The sequence below is a fragment of the Meles meles genome, chromosome 3 (assembly GCF_922984935.1).
Source record: "Meles meles chromosome 3, mMelMel3.1 paternal haplotype, whole genome shotgun sequence".
In the NCBI taxonomy this organism is placed as follows: Eukaryota; Metazoa; Chordata; class Mammalia; order Carnivora; family Mustelidae; genus Meles; species Meles meles.
Window position 1 is genome coordinate 8,258,917 of NC_060068.1, and position 14,746 is coordinate 8,273,662.

A 14,746-nucleotide genomic window follows, 5' to 3' on the forward strand; every position below is an offset into this window, starting at 1 on the left:
AACAACTAAGGATGATCACATCATGCACCCTCCTTAATGTCCATCCCCCATCATCATCCCCTCTAGCAACCCTCAGTTTGTTGACTATAGTTAAGGGTCTCTCACGGTTTTTCTCCCTCTTTGATGACTTCTTATTTAATTTTCTCTGCCTTACCCTATGATCCTATCCAGTGTTTTTATATTCCACATATGAAACCATATAATAATAATAATAATAATTGAAATGTGATGTCAGACAGGTGTATGAGATACCGTCTTACACTATTCTGACATCACATGTCAATGTTGTGTTTTTTAACTGTCATATGAGTTGGTTGATATTGTAAATGAAATCTAACATGCTGTACCTTAATTCTGATCCTTGAAGTGCAGATTTTTTGGCAGAAACTCTCTCTTCTTTTTTAGATTCCAAACTGGATGGAGTGACCAGATGAAGAACAAAAATTCCAATGTTATTGCTCAGTGAGCCACATGGATGGGACATGAATATCATTGGAATTCTGGATTGCTAGATCAGATATGATACTTCCAGGAACAAGCAAAGACATATTGTATCATGACTCTCCTCCAAGAGGCAGTAAAGTAGTATGGATTCAGATATGTGCCCAGGTAAAGTTTTTTGTTTGTGATTTATTTTGTTGGTCTATTAAAGTATAGTCAAACTCACTCACTGAGTGATAGTGTAAACACTCATTTTAATTGTACAGTATAGTTGGCATGACAAGAAGGACATGCATAGTTCAAGGAGTGATTGATAGAGATGTACTTGGGAGAAATAAGCAATTATCCAATGAGGTTTAGTCGATATAGATATATATAGATAGATGATAGATAGAGATATATCTCTCTATGTATAGTATTTATATAATACATATAATATATATAATATAATATTATATATGTGTGTGTATATATATATATTTGAATTTGTGTGTGTGTGTGTGTGTGTGTGTGTATTTAAAAGTATATATAACCTGACAGTTTACAAACATTATCTAGTTGGAGCATCAATGACAACTCCTAAAATAGAAGTAACAGATAGTTTTTGCTTTACACTATAGATGCAGAAGTGTATATTCAAGAAATTAAGTGAGCTTAGGGTCAAAAACAGATAGTTGGAACCTATTGAATATTGGTCAAGTGTATCTTACTCTCAAACTACAATCTCTTGCACAGGCAAGATGATGTAACTAGTTATTTTTACCTTTTGCTGAAATTAAATACCTGTATAATTAATACCAAAAATAACTTCCAATCCACAAAAAGAGATTAAAGATCTTTGCTTATTTAGGCAAATAAAGAGAATACCAAGAAGAAAACCTTATTGAGAATTGGGAATAAAATTTCTAAACATGGGTTTGGCATTAAATAATCATTTGTGTAGAATGTTGGTGAATGTAAGTGAAATTCCAGGTCAAGGGTACTGTGTGAAAAGGAGGCAAGGATGGCTCTTGTCCAAAGGTATCACAGCAGAATATATCTGTGAGTAATTAACTAAATCTAGAGAACAGAAGGTATGGTCATCCTTCATCTCACAAAGACAGTAACTATAGATCATATTCTCATTTAAAAAAATAAGATCGGGCACCTCGGTGGCTCAGTGGATTAAAGCCTGTGCCTTCAGCTCAGGTCATGATCCCAGGGTCCTGGGATCGAGTCCCACATCGGGCTCTCTGCTCAGCAGGGAGCCTGCTTTCCTTCCTCTCTCTCTGCCCACCTCTCTGCCTTCTTGTGATCTCTCTGTCAATTAAATAAAATATTAAAAAAATAAGAATCAAAAACTCTTCCAGAGCAATGGAAATGTTGATGAAAGAAATGGAGAAGATATGCTGGAAAGCAATTACTAAGGAGAGCAAAGAAGGATATGGGATAGAATGACAGAAATCAGAAGAAATCAGGATCAATCTCATTGAATGTGTTTGGTTTGTGGGAATGTTTCATATAAGTGAATGGATTATTTTCTTTAGAGGACAGAAAGGTATGTATAAATGTGTTTAAGGCATTTTAAAATAATTTTTTACATTTTATATTTTTTATATATTATCTGATATAATATTATATAATTATATATTTATTTTATATTTTATTTATTTGACAGAGAGAAATCACAACTAGGCAGAGAGGCAGGCAGAAAGAGAGAGGAAGCAGGCTGCCTGCAGAGCAGAGAGACCAATGCGGAGAGCCCAGGCTCCCCAGGGTGCAGAGGCCAATGATCGATCCCAGGACCCTGGCATCATGACCTGACCCGAAGGCAGAGGCTTTAACCCACTGAGCCACCCAGGATCCCAAAGGCATTGGTTTTTTAATTGAAATTATTTGGAATCCGTGTATGGAACTCTGTGTGTGTGTGTGTGTGTGTATGTGTGTGTGTGTGTAAAAAGATACTTATATGTGAGATTAATTTATTTACTTGTACATTATTTAGATGGTCTTCCAAGATTTTATACTCACGTAGGTTGTTTTGCACTCACTGTCTAACAAAAAAAGATCAACAAAAATTTGTTTACCATGTTTGACTGGAGAAGCTTAAAAGTTTTCATTTATTATTGTAAAACAATAAACAGTTTTTCTTTTTAATAAGATGTTGGACTCTGAGAAACAAACTGAGGATTTTGCAGGGGGAGGTGTGTGGGGATGTGTTAACCTGGTGGTGGGTATTAAGGAAGGCATTTATTGCATGGAGCAATGGCTGTGGTGCACAAACAACGAATCTTGGAACACTGAAAAAAAATTAAATTAAGACGTTAAAAATAAATAAAAAATAAAAACACTTTTATGCATAACATTTACATGTATGGGATTCTGTCTTTACAAAAGTATACTGATTCCTTTAAATGTTTTTAAACCTGGGGAAGCACAGATTTGATTCCCACTAGACAGAGAGTTTTCTATTTCTTGCATTTCAGGAATTTTTACTCTCTGCAAAGAAATGGGAGCATTCTAATTCTATGAAAGTCAGATCAAAGGAATAACTATTGTAAGGGCAGCGGAGAATTATATTAGAATGTAAAAATTCTTTATGGAAAATATATACAGGGAAAAAGTATAGGGGGAGACAATTTCTGTTCTCCATGGATTATAAATGTAGTATCAGACTCAATGAGATCAAAATAGAAAATCAAAAAGTTCTCACATTAGTATTAATTTTCAATGAGTATCACTACCAACACTGTAATTTGTGCTCAGTCTGCCTGAAATACTTAGGGTTCTTTTGTGGTGTTCATTGCAGCTCTAACCTTGGTAGAATTTGGATGCCTGGCTTGGCCGCTGTGAAAATCACAAGTTTGACTTCTCATTGAGGCTAATCTTTGCATTGTTACCCACCAAGATTAAATAATGAGAAGGGAGTCAAGATGGTAGAGAAGTAGGAGGAGGTGCCATTTCAACCTGTACCCTAAAGTGAGCTGATTACCTACCAAAGAACTCCGATCACCCATGAAATCAGCCTGAGATCAGAATTACACATGTCTGGATCTCTACAGGAGCAGAAGACGCCAGTGGCAGGTAAAGCAGAGTGGGAACATTGGACTGATAACAGAAGATAAACAAAAAGGGGAGGGAGGCACCAGAGGTGACCGATTGGAAAGTAATACCACAATACTAGAGTATACCCTGCGTCTGGGGACCAGCAGTAACTTGGAGTCTGGTTGAAAACACTCAAAAAAAAAAAAAAAGAGCAAAGGATCTTGGGGGGAAATAGTGGGAGTTGGGGAGGTTAGGGACAGGGACCTAAGTCCCCGGACCCAGGACAGCGTTACCTGGCGCTGAGCCAGAGAGAGTGGTGCAGAGAAATCAGGTCTAGGTGCCTGAGCCGCCAGCGCGCCGGAGCCACCAGGGCGCCCAAGAATGAGTGGGGTCAGGCTCCCGTGCTGGGCTGGGAGCCTGGCCAGACAGCAATCCTGAAACACACATGTCCCACACCCTCCCCTGGGAGAGGTGATCATAGGTGCTAGCTTGGAGCTCTGGCATCTGGAAAAACCAGACATTCCCAGTCTGGGACAGCGGGAAAATCTCAGTGTGCGATCTCTGCTTGGAACCTCTCTGGAGGTCTGGAGCTGCCCAGAGAGCCACCGCTGCCCTGGTATTGGGTACAACGAGGAGCTCCTGCATCCCCAGGGACCGTGACTCAGAACCAACTCTGCCACAGCTCTGCAGAGCATTCTGAGGCTTCTCTCTGAGAGGGAGGTCGGGGTGCAGTTTGTTCTCCTCTAAACCACCCAAACCATCAAAAGCTGTCAAGGCAAGAAAAAAAGCAGATGAAAGAACATAAAAACCCCAGAGAACAAAAGCCAGAAAAAAACAGTTTCCTCAGAGCCCACCCTCTTGAGGGGAGCCTGAGGACCTAACTCAGGGAACATCATTGTCTGAAAACCCACGTGGAAGACCCCTCCCCCAGAAAACCAACCAGGAGAGAAGAAAAAATTAAAAAAAAAGAAGACTACAAGTGAATAACCACTACTACTTCATAAGTACAACTTTTATTTTTAACTCTTTACCAATATTCTGGTTCTTTTTTTTTAATACATACAGATAATTTTTAAACATATTTACCATCACACTGAGATGTCCAGTACATCAAATTCCTTAATAACCTTCTAACCTGAACTTTCTGATACATACACCCGTGTTTTTCTTTTTCTTTTCTATTTTTTTAATTTTTTAAATTTTAACTTAGTTTAGTCTAGTTTATTCTTTTTAAATTGTATTTTCAAATATACATACAGAGTTAAACTTCAAGGTAATCCCCTTTCCCCAAACAATGCTACCCTTATAGACAAACCAGATTCTAATCCCCCTGTAACTAAGGAAAGTTGAGTCCCTTAACAAAAACATCAATATACATACAGGAAAAATCAAAATAAACTTCCTCACCCACACTGAGAATTTATAACCACTCTCCCAATTTTTCCTTCCACCAGTGTTTCTGTGAATTTGTGTTTGTCCTGATAGTATATAAATCTTACACTTGGGGTTCTTTCTGATGAGGTTCTTCCCTTTTTTTGCATATATATTACATATATATATATATATATATATATATATATATATATACACACACATTTTTATCTCTTGTCATATACTTTTATCAGTCTTTTTGTTTGTCTGTTTTTGTTTGTATACTTCATAAATCTTACCTTGTGGCCCATTTGGGCTGAGCCTTCTCTTTTATCTTCCTTTTTTTTTCCTATCTCCCTCTCTCTCTCTTTTTTTTTTCTTTATTCTTTTCCTTTTTTTTTCTTTCTTCTTCTCTATTTCTTTTTCTTTTCTTTTTTCTCTCATTTGGGTGGGGAAACCTGATTGCACCAAATCATTCCAGGGTACACCTTGACTGCACCACAATCGATAAATCCAGCTGCATCTGTTCAGTCATCTCTTTCCAAAATGACTAGGAGGAGGAATACCCAACAGAAGAAAAATACAGAGGATGGACCTTCTGCAACAGAGATAATGGCTATCGAAATAGACAATATGTCAGAAAATGATTTCAGGCTATTAATTATCCAGGCAATAGCTGAGTTGGAGCAAGCCATGGATGACCAAATGGAATTGAATAGGGCAGAGCTGAAAGCCACCAGGGATGATGTACACAATGTTAGGGCAGAAATGAAAGCCACCAGGGATGATATTCAAAATGCTCTCAATGAGTTCCAATCTCATCTAAATTCTCTAAAAGCTAGGGTAACTTAGACAGAAGATAGAATTAGTGATCTGGAGGACTAACAGATAGAGAGAAAGGATCAGGAGGAAGTCTGGAACAAACAGCTCAGAAGCCACAAACACAGAATCAGGGAAATAAATGATGCCATGAAACGTTCCAATGTCAGAATTATTAGAATCCCCAAAGGGGAGGAAAAAGAAAGAAGTCTAGAAGATATAGTGGAACAAGTTGTCTATGAAAATTTTCCCAAACTCACAAATGGAAACAACATTCGTGTATTAGAGGCAGAGAGATTTCCCCCCAAGATTTTAGATTCTCAAAAGTCCTTGCGACACCTTATAGTTAAAACGGGGAATTATGTTTCAAGACAGACCCTCTTAAAAGCAGCTAGGACAAAGAAGCTCCTTACATACAGAGGAAAGCCCATTAGAATAGAGTCAGACCTCTCCACAGACACCTGGCAAGCCAGGAAGGGCTGGAAAAATATATTCAGAGTGCTAAATGAGAAGAACATGTAGCCAAGAATACTTTATCCAGCAAGACTGACATTCAAAATAGATGGAGAGATAAAGAGTTTCCAAGACTGGCAAGGCTTAAAAGACTATACAACCACCAAGCTGACACTGCAGGACATATTAAGGGGGGGTCCTATAAAAGAGAAAAAAAATAAGAATATCATTGAATAGAAATATAGAAACAATCTACAGACAGAAAGACTTCAAAGGTAACATGATGTCAATCAAAACGTATCTCTCAATAATCACTCTCAATGTGAAGGGCCTAAATGCACCCATAAAATGACACAGGGTTGCAGATTGTATAAAAAGACAGGAACCATCCATATGTTGTCTACAAGAGACCCATTTTGAACCTAAGGATACACCCAGACTGAAAGTGAAGGGATGGAGAAGCATTTTTCATGCCAATGGCCTCAAAAGAAGGCCGGGGTAGCAATTCTCATATCAGATAAATTAGATTTTAAACTAAAGACTGTAGTCAGAGATACAGAAGGACGCTACATCATTCTTAAAGGGACTGTCCACCAAGATGATCTAACAATTGTAACTATCTATGCCCCACATATGGGAGCAGCCAATTACATAAGAAAACTATTAATCAAGATAAAGAGTCATATTGATAAGAATACAATAATAGGAGGAGATCTTAATACGCCTCTCTCAGAAATAGACAGATCATCGTAGCAGAAAATTAATAAAGAAATAAGAGCATTGAATGAAATATTGGACCAGATGGACCTCATAGACATATACAGAACATTCCACTCTAAAGCAACAGAATACTCATTCTTCTCAAGTGCACATGGAACCTTCTCCAGAATAGACCACATACTGGGTAAAAAAGCAGGACTCAACCAATACCAAAGACTGACATTATTCCCTGCATATTCTCAGATCACAATGCTTTGAAACTGGAACTCAATCACAAGGAAAAGTTCAGAAGGAACTCAAACACCTGGAAGCTAAAGACCACCTTGCTGAAGAATGCTTGGATTAACCAGGAGATCAAAGCAGAACTTAAATAACTCATGGAAAACAATAAGAATGAAGACACTTCGGTCCAAAACAAGTGGGATACAGCAAAGGCGGTTCTGAGGGGGGAATACATAGCCATCCAAGCCTCCCTCAAAAACATTGAAAAATCCAGAATACACCAGCTGTCTCTACACCTTCAAGAACTGGAGAATCAACAACAAATCAAAACAACTCCACACACAAGAAGGGAAATAATCAAGATTAGAGCAGAGATCAATGAGGTAGAAATCAGAGATACAGTAGAATGTATCAATGAAACTAGAAGCTGGTTTCTTGAAAGAATCAATAAGATTGATAAACCATTGGCCACACTAATCCAAAAGAAAAGAGAGAAAGCCCAAATTAATAAAGTGATGGATGAAAAGGGAGAGATCACAACGAACACCAAGGAAATAGAAACAATCATCAGAAATTATTACCAACAGTTATATGCTAATAAGCTAAGCAACCTAGATGAAATGGATGCATTCCTGGAAAACTGCAAACTCCCAAAATTGAACCAGGAAGAAATTGACAACCTGAATAGACCGATATCTAGTAACGAGATTGAAGCAGTGATCAAAATCCTCCCCAAAAACAAGAGCCCAGGACCTGATGGATTCCCTGGGGAATTCTACCAAACTTTCAAAAATAAATAACACCAATTATCCTGAAGCTGTTCCAAAAAATTGAAGCAGAAGGAAAACTTCCAGATTCTTTTTAGGAAGCCAGCATTACCCTGATCCCCAAACCAGGCAAAGACCTTACCAAAAAGAAGTATTTCATACCAATATCACTGTTGAATATAGATGTTAAGATTCTCAACAAGATCCTAGCAAACAGGATCCAGCAGCACATTAAAAAGATTATCCACCATGACTAGGTGGGATTCATCCCTGGGTTGCAAGGTTGGTTCAACATTTGCAAATCAATCAATGTGATAGAACAAATCAATAAGAGAAGAGAGAAGAACCACATGGTCCTCTCAATTCATGCAGAAAAAGCATTTGACAAAATCCAGCATCCGTTCCTGTTTAAAATGCTTCAAAGTATAGGGATAGAGGGAACATTCCTGAACTTCATAAAATCTATGTATGAAAGACCCACAGCAAATATCATCCTCAATGGGAAAAAGCTTTCAGCCTTCCCGTTGAGATCAGGAACACGACAAGAATGCCCACTCTCACCACTCCTGTTCAACTTAGTATTAGAAGTCCTAGCAACGACTATCAGACAACAAAGAGAAATAAAGGGTTTCTAAATTGGCAAGGAGGAAGTCAAACTCTCTCTCTTTGCACATGACATAATTCTTTATCTGGAAAAGCCCAAAGACTCCACACCCAAATTTTTAGAAGTCATACAGCAATTCAGTAATGTGGCAGGATACAAAGTCAATATACAGAAATCAGTGGCTTTCTTATACACGAGCAATGAAAATACAGAAAGTTAAATTAGAGAATCGATTCCATTTACTATAGCACCAAGAAACATAAGATACCTGGGAATAAACCTAACCAAAGAGGTAAAGGACCCATACGTGTGGAACTACAGAACACTCATGAAAGAAATTGAAGAAGACACAAAAAGATGGAAGACCATTCCATGCTCTTGGATTGGAAAATTAAAGATTGTTAAAATGTCTGTACTGCCTAGAGAAATCTATACTTTTAATGCCATTTCGATCAAAAGTCCACCGGTATTTTTCAAAGAGCTGGAGCAAATAATCTTAAAATTTGTATGGAATCAGAAGAGACCCCAAATTGCTAAGGAAATGTTGAAAAACAAAAACAAAACTGGCAGCATCATGTTACCCAATTTCAAGCTTTACTACAAAGCTGTGATCACCAAGACAGCGTGGTACTGGCATAAAAACAGACACATTGACCAGTGGAACAGAGTGGAGAGCCCAGATATGGACCCTCAGCTCTATGGTCAAATAATCTTCGACAAAACAGGAAAAAATATACAGTGGAAAAAAGACAGTCTCTTCAATAAATGGTTCTGGGAAAACTGGACAGCGATATGTAGAAGAATGAAACTCGAACATTCTCTTACACCGTACACAAAGATAAACTCAAAATGGATAAAAGACATCAATGTGAGGCAGGAATCCATCAGAATACTAGAGCAGAACATAGGCAGTAACCTCTTCGATATCAGCCACAGCAACTTCTCTCAAGATATGTCTCCAAAGACAAAGGAAACAAAAGCGAAAATGAACTTTTGGGATTTCATCAAGATCAAAAGCTTCTGCATAGCAAGAGAAACAGTCAACAAAACAAAAAGGCAACCCACGGAATGGGAGAAGGTATTTGCAAATGACAGTACAGACAAAGGTTGATATCCAGGATCTATAAAGAACTTCTCAAACTCAACACATACAAAACAGATAATCATATCAAAAAATGGGCAGAAGATATGAACAGACACTTCTCCAATGAAGACATACAAATGGCTATCAGACACATGAAAAAATATTCATCATCACTAGCCATCAGGGAGATTCTAATTAAAACCTCATTGATATATCTCCTTACACCAGTTAAAATGGCCAAAATTAGCAAGACAGGAAACAACGTGTGTTGGAGAGGTTGTGGAGAAAGGGGAACCCTCTTACACTGTTAGAGGGAATGCAAGTTGGTGTAGCCACTCTGGAAAACAATGTGGAGATTCCTGAAGAAATTAAAAATAGAGCTTCCCTATGACCCTGCAATTGCACTGCTGGGTTTTTACCCCAAAGATACAGATGTAGTGAAAAGAAGAGCCATCTGTACCCCAATGTTTATTGCAGCAATGGCCATGGTGTGGTACATTTACACTATGGAGTATTATGCCTCCATCAGAAAGGATGAATACCCAACTTTTGTAGCCTCATGGACGGGACTGGAAGAGATTATGCTGAGCGAAATAAGTCAAGCAGAGAGAGTCAAGTATCATGTGGTCTCACTGATTTGTGGAGCATAACAAAGAACACGGAGGACATGGGGAGATGTAGAGGAGCGTGAGTTGAGGGAAACTGGAAGAGGAGATGAACCATGAGAGACTATGGACTTTGAAAAGCTACCAGAGGGTTTTGAAGGGGTGTGGGTGTGTGGGGTTGAGTAACCAGGTGTTAGGTAATAGGGAGGGCACGTACTGCATGGAGAACTGGGTGTGGTACAAAAACAATGAACACTGTTATGCTGAAAATAAATTAAAAAAATGAACTGAAAAAATAGATTAAATAATGAGATGCTGGATTAAACGGAGAACTTGTGCTGTCAAATCCTTGTTAGAAACTGACAAAGAACAGATTAAGGATCTCGAAAACAACAAATTATTTTGAAGTCACAACAGAGAGTTGCTGCACTCTCCCTCCCACAGACAGTGTTACTGGATAAAAAGAGCCCAAATTACTCCTGTGGTTTATTTTCTTGACAAGTGCCTCCCTGTTCAAATATTCTAATGTCAGAATTATTGGAATCCCTTGGGGGGGGCGGAGAAAAAAGGAAACTACAGGATATATTTGAAAAAATTCTCCATGAAAATTTCACAATCTGTAGAATGGAACCAGCATTCATGTCTTAAAGACTGAAAGGTCTACCCCCAAGATCAGATAATCTAGAAAGACCTTGAGACTACTGATTGTGAAAATGATGAATCATAAATTTGGAGAGGAGCTCTTGAAAGTGACTAGGGAGAAGAAATTCCTTACATACAGAGAAAGGCCCATAAGAATAAAGTCAGACCTGTGCACACAAAGCTGGCAAACCAGAAAGGGCAAGCAAGACATATTCAGGGCACTAAATGTGAAGAAAATGCAGCCAATAATACCTTATCCAGCAATATGACATTCAAAATGGATAGAGAGATAAAGGGCCTCCAAGACCAGTAAGGTTTAAAAGAGTATGTGACCACCAAGCTGACACTGCAGGAAATATTAATGAGGGTTCTATAAAAGAGGAAAAAACACAAGAATATCACTGAAAAGTAATATATAGAGACAATCTATAGAAAAAAAGACTTCAAAGGTAACACGATGTCAATAAAAATGTATCTCTCAATAATCACACTCAATGTAAATGGCCTAAGTACACCCATAAAATGACACAGGGTTGCAGATCGGATAAAATGACAGGACACATTCATAAGGGTACATCCTAAGGATATATCCAGACTGAAAGTGAAGGGATGAAGAAGCATCTTTCATGCCATTGGGCCTCAACAGAAGGCTGGGGTAACAATTCTAATATTGGATAAATTAGACTTTAAACTAAAGACCATAGTCAGAGACACAGAAGAACACTGCATCATTCTTAAAGGGTTTATCCACCAAAAATATCTAACAGTTGTAAATATTTATGCCACACTATGGGAGCAGCCAGCTTCATAAGACAACTGTTAATCAAGATAAAAAGTCATTTTGATATGAATACATTAATAGTAGGGGATCTTAACACACCTCTCTCAGTAATAGACAGATCATCCAAGCAGAAAATCAAAAAAGAAATAAGAGCATTGAATGACACATTGCACCAGATGGACCTCATAAATATATACAGAACATTCTACCTAAAACAACAGAATACTCATTCTTTTTGAATGCACATGGAACCTTATCCAGAATAGACCACATATTGGGTCACAAATCAGGGCTCAAGATACCAAAAGATTGAAAATATTCCCTGCATATTTTCAGATCACAATGCTTTGAAACAGGAGCTCAACCACAAGAAAAAGTTTGGAACGAATTCAAACACCTGAAGCTAAAAACCACCTTGATTAAGAATGCTTGGATCAATTGAAGAACTTACACAATTCATGGAAACCAATGAGAATTAGGAGCCTTTGGTCCAGAACCTATGGGATACAATAATTTGGTCCTAAGGGGGAAATATATAGCCTTCAAGCCTCCCTCAAAAAAAAAAAAAATTGAAAAATCCAGAATACAACAGCTGTATTTACACCTTAATGAACTGGAGAATCAATAACAAATTAAGCCAACTCCACACACAAAAAGGGAAATAATCAAGATTAGAGCAGAGATCAATGAGATAGAAACTAGAGATACACTAGAAAGCCTCAATGAAATTAGAAGCTCCTTTTTTGAAAGTATCGATAAGAGTGATAAGCCATTGGCCAAACTAATCCAAAAGAAAAGAGAGAAGGCTCGAATTAATAAAATTATGAATGAAAAGGGAGAGATCACAACTAACACCAAGGAAATAGAAACACTCATCAGAAATTATTATCAGCAACGTGAAGCAGGAATCCATCAGAATCCTAGAGGAGAACATAAGCAGTAACCTCTTTGACACTGGCCACAGCAACTTCTTTCAAGATATGTCTCCAAAGGCAAAAGGAAACAAAAGTGAAAATGAATTTTTTTACTTAATCAAGATCAGAATCTTCTGCACAGCAAAGTAAACAGTCAACAAAACAAACAGGCAACTCACAAAATGGGAGAAGATATTTACAAATGACAATACAGACAAAGTGCTGATACCCAGGATCTACAAAGAACTTCTCAAACTCAACACACACAAAACAGATAATTATGTCAATAAATGGACAGTACACATGAACAGACACTTCTCCAAACGAGATATACAAGTGGCTAATAGACACGTGAAAAAACGTTCATCATCACTAGCCATCAGGGAGTTTCAAATCAAAACCACAATGAGATACCACCTTATACAAGTTAGGATGGCTAAAATTAACAAGACAGTATACTACATGTATTGGAGAGGATGTGGAGAAAGAAGAACCCTCTTACACTGTTGGTGGGAATGCAAGTTGGTGCAGCCACTTTGGAACACAGTGTAGAGATTTCTTAAATTAAAAGTAGAGTTTCTCTATGAGCCTGCAATTGCACCACTGGGTATTTACCCCCCAAAATACTGATGTAATGAAAAGAAGGGTCATCTGTTCTCCTATGTTCATAGCAGCAATATCCACAGTTGCCAAACTATGGAAAGAGCAAAGATGCCCTTCAACAGATGAATGGATAAGGAAGATTTGGTTGATATATACTATGGAGTATTATGACTACATCAGAAAGGATGAATACCCAGCTTTTGTATCAGCATGGATGGGACTGGAAAAGATTATGCTGAGTGAAATAAGTCAAGCAGAGAGAGTCAATTATCATTGGGTTTCACTTATTTGTAGAGCATAAGAAATAACATGGAGGAAATGGGGAGATGGAGAGTAGAAAGGAGTTTTGGGAAATTGGAGGGGAAGGAAAACCATGAGAGATTGTGGACTCTGAAAAACAATTTGAGGGTTTTGGAGGGTTGGGGGTTTGTAGGTTGGGTAAGCCTGGTTGTGGGTATTATGGAGGGCATGTATTGCATGGAGCACTGGGTGTGGTACATAAACAATGAATTCTGGAACAATAAAAATAAATTTAAAAATAAATAAAAATTAAAAAATACTAATGATGTACCTACTATTACTTAGCTATTTGAATTTAAATAAATAAATACATATTTTATTTATATATAGAAGACATTTTTGGTCATTCTACAACAAAATATATGCATGCTGGAGAGCTGTTAAACTAGAAGAACGCAATTTAAAATCATGACTATGAAAATGGAAATAAATGAAAGAATCATGGTTTAATTAGGATTGATCATTGTTCTTCTGAATGATCATGTACTTAATTATTTCCTTTAAAATATAACTGGAAGAGATTATGCTGAGTGAAATAAGTCAAGCAGAGAGAGTCAATTATCATATGGTTTCACTTATTTGTGGAGCATAACAAATAACATGGAGGACATGGGGAGATGGAGAGGAGAAGGGAGTTGAGGGAAATTGGAAGGGGAGGTGAACCATGAGAGACTATGGACTCTGAAAAACAACCTGAGGGTCTTGAAGGGGTTGGGGGTGGGAGGTTGGGGGAACAAAGTGATGGGTATTAGGGAGGGCATGTATTGCATGGAGCACTGGGTGTGTTGCAAAAACAAATACTGTTATGCTGAAAGGAAATATATATATAAAAAAAAAGATTAAGTCAGTATTTAATGGTGCCCCTCTAATAATAGTGGGTCACAAACACACAGTGTAAATTCCAAGGTGAGTGCCTTCCCAGTCCATCTGGAAATCTATTCACCATGAATTTCACAGGGTTAAAATGTTCACTTCCATGAGTTATATATGAAGTTAATACATATGAAGCTAAAACACACATGTAACATACATAACATACACTTAACACATACATATGGAGTTAAAACAGTCAAACATAAATAACATGCTTTATGAACACATATTGTTCAACAGAAACTCTTCAAGTCAGACTATCTTCCCTCACTGAGTATTTCTCCTTTCTTTCCTAGTGTGATCTTCTAAACACAGTCTTATCTGTGGATTCCTTTTGGAGTACCATAGTGTTATGACACCACCAACTGAGTGGTAACATTGCATGATAGTATGCATTAAATGGCACACTGCTCTTATTTCAGATAGCTTAGAGATAATTTTTATTCTTCAGTGAAGTGACATTTTGACTCAGTTTCAAGGATTCCGTCAGCCATTCCTCTAGGAATTCTGAAGGTGCCATGTT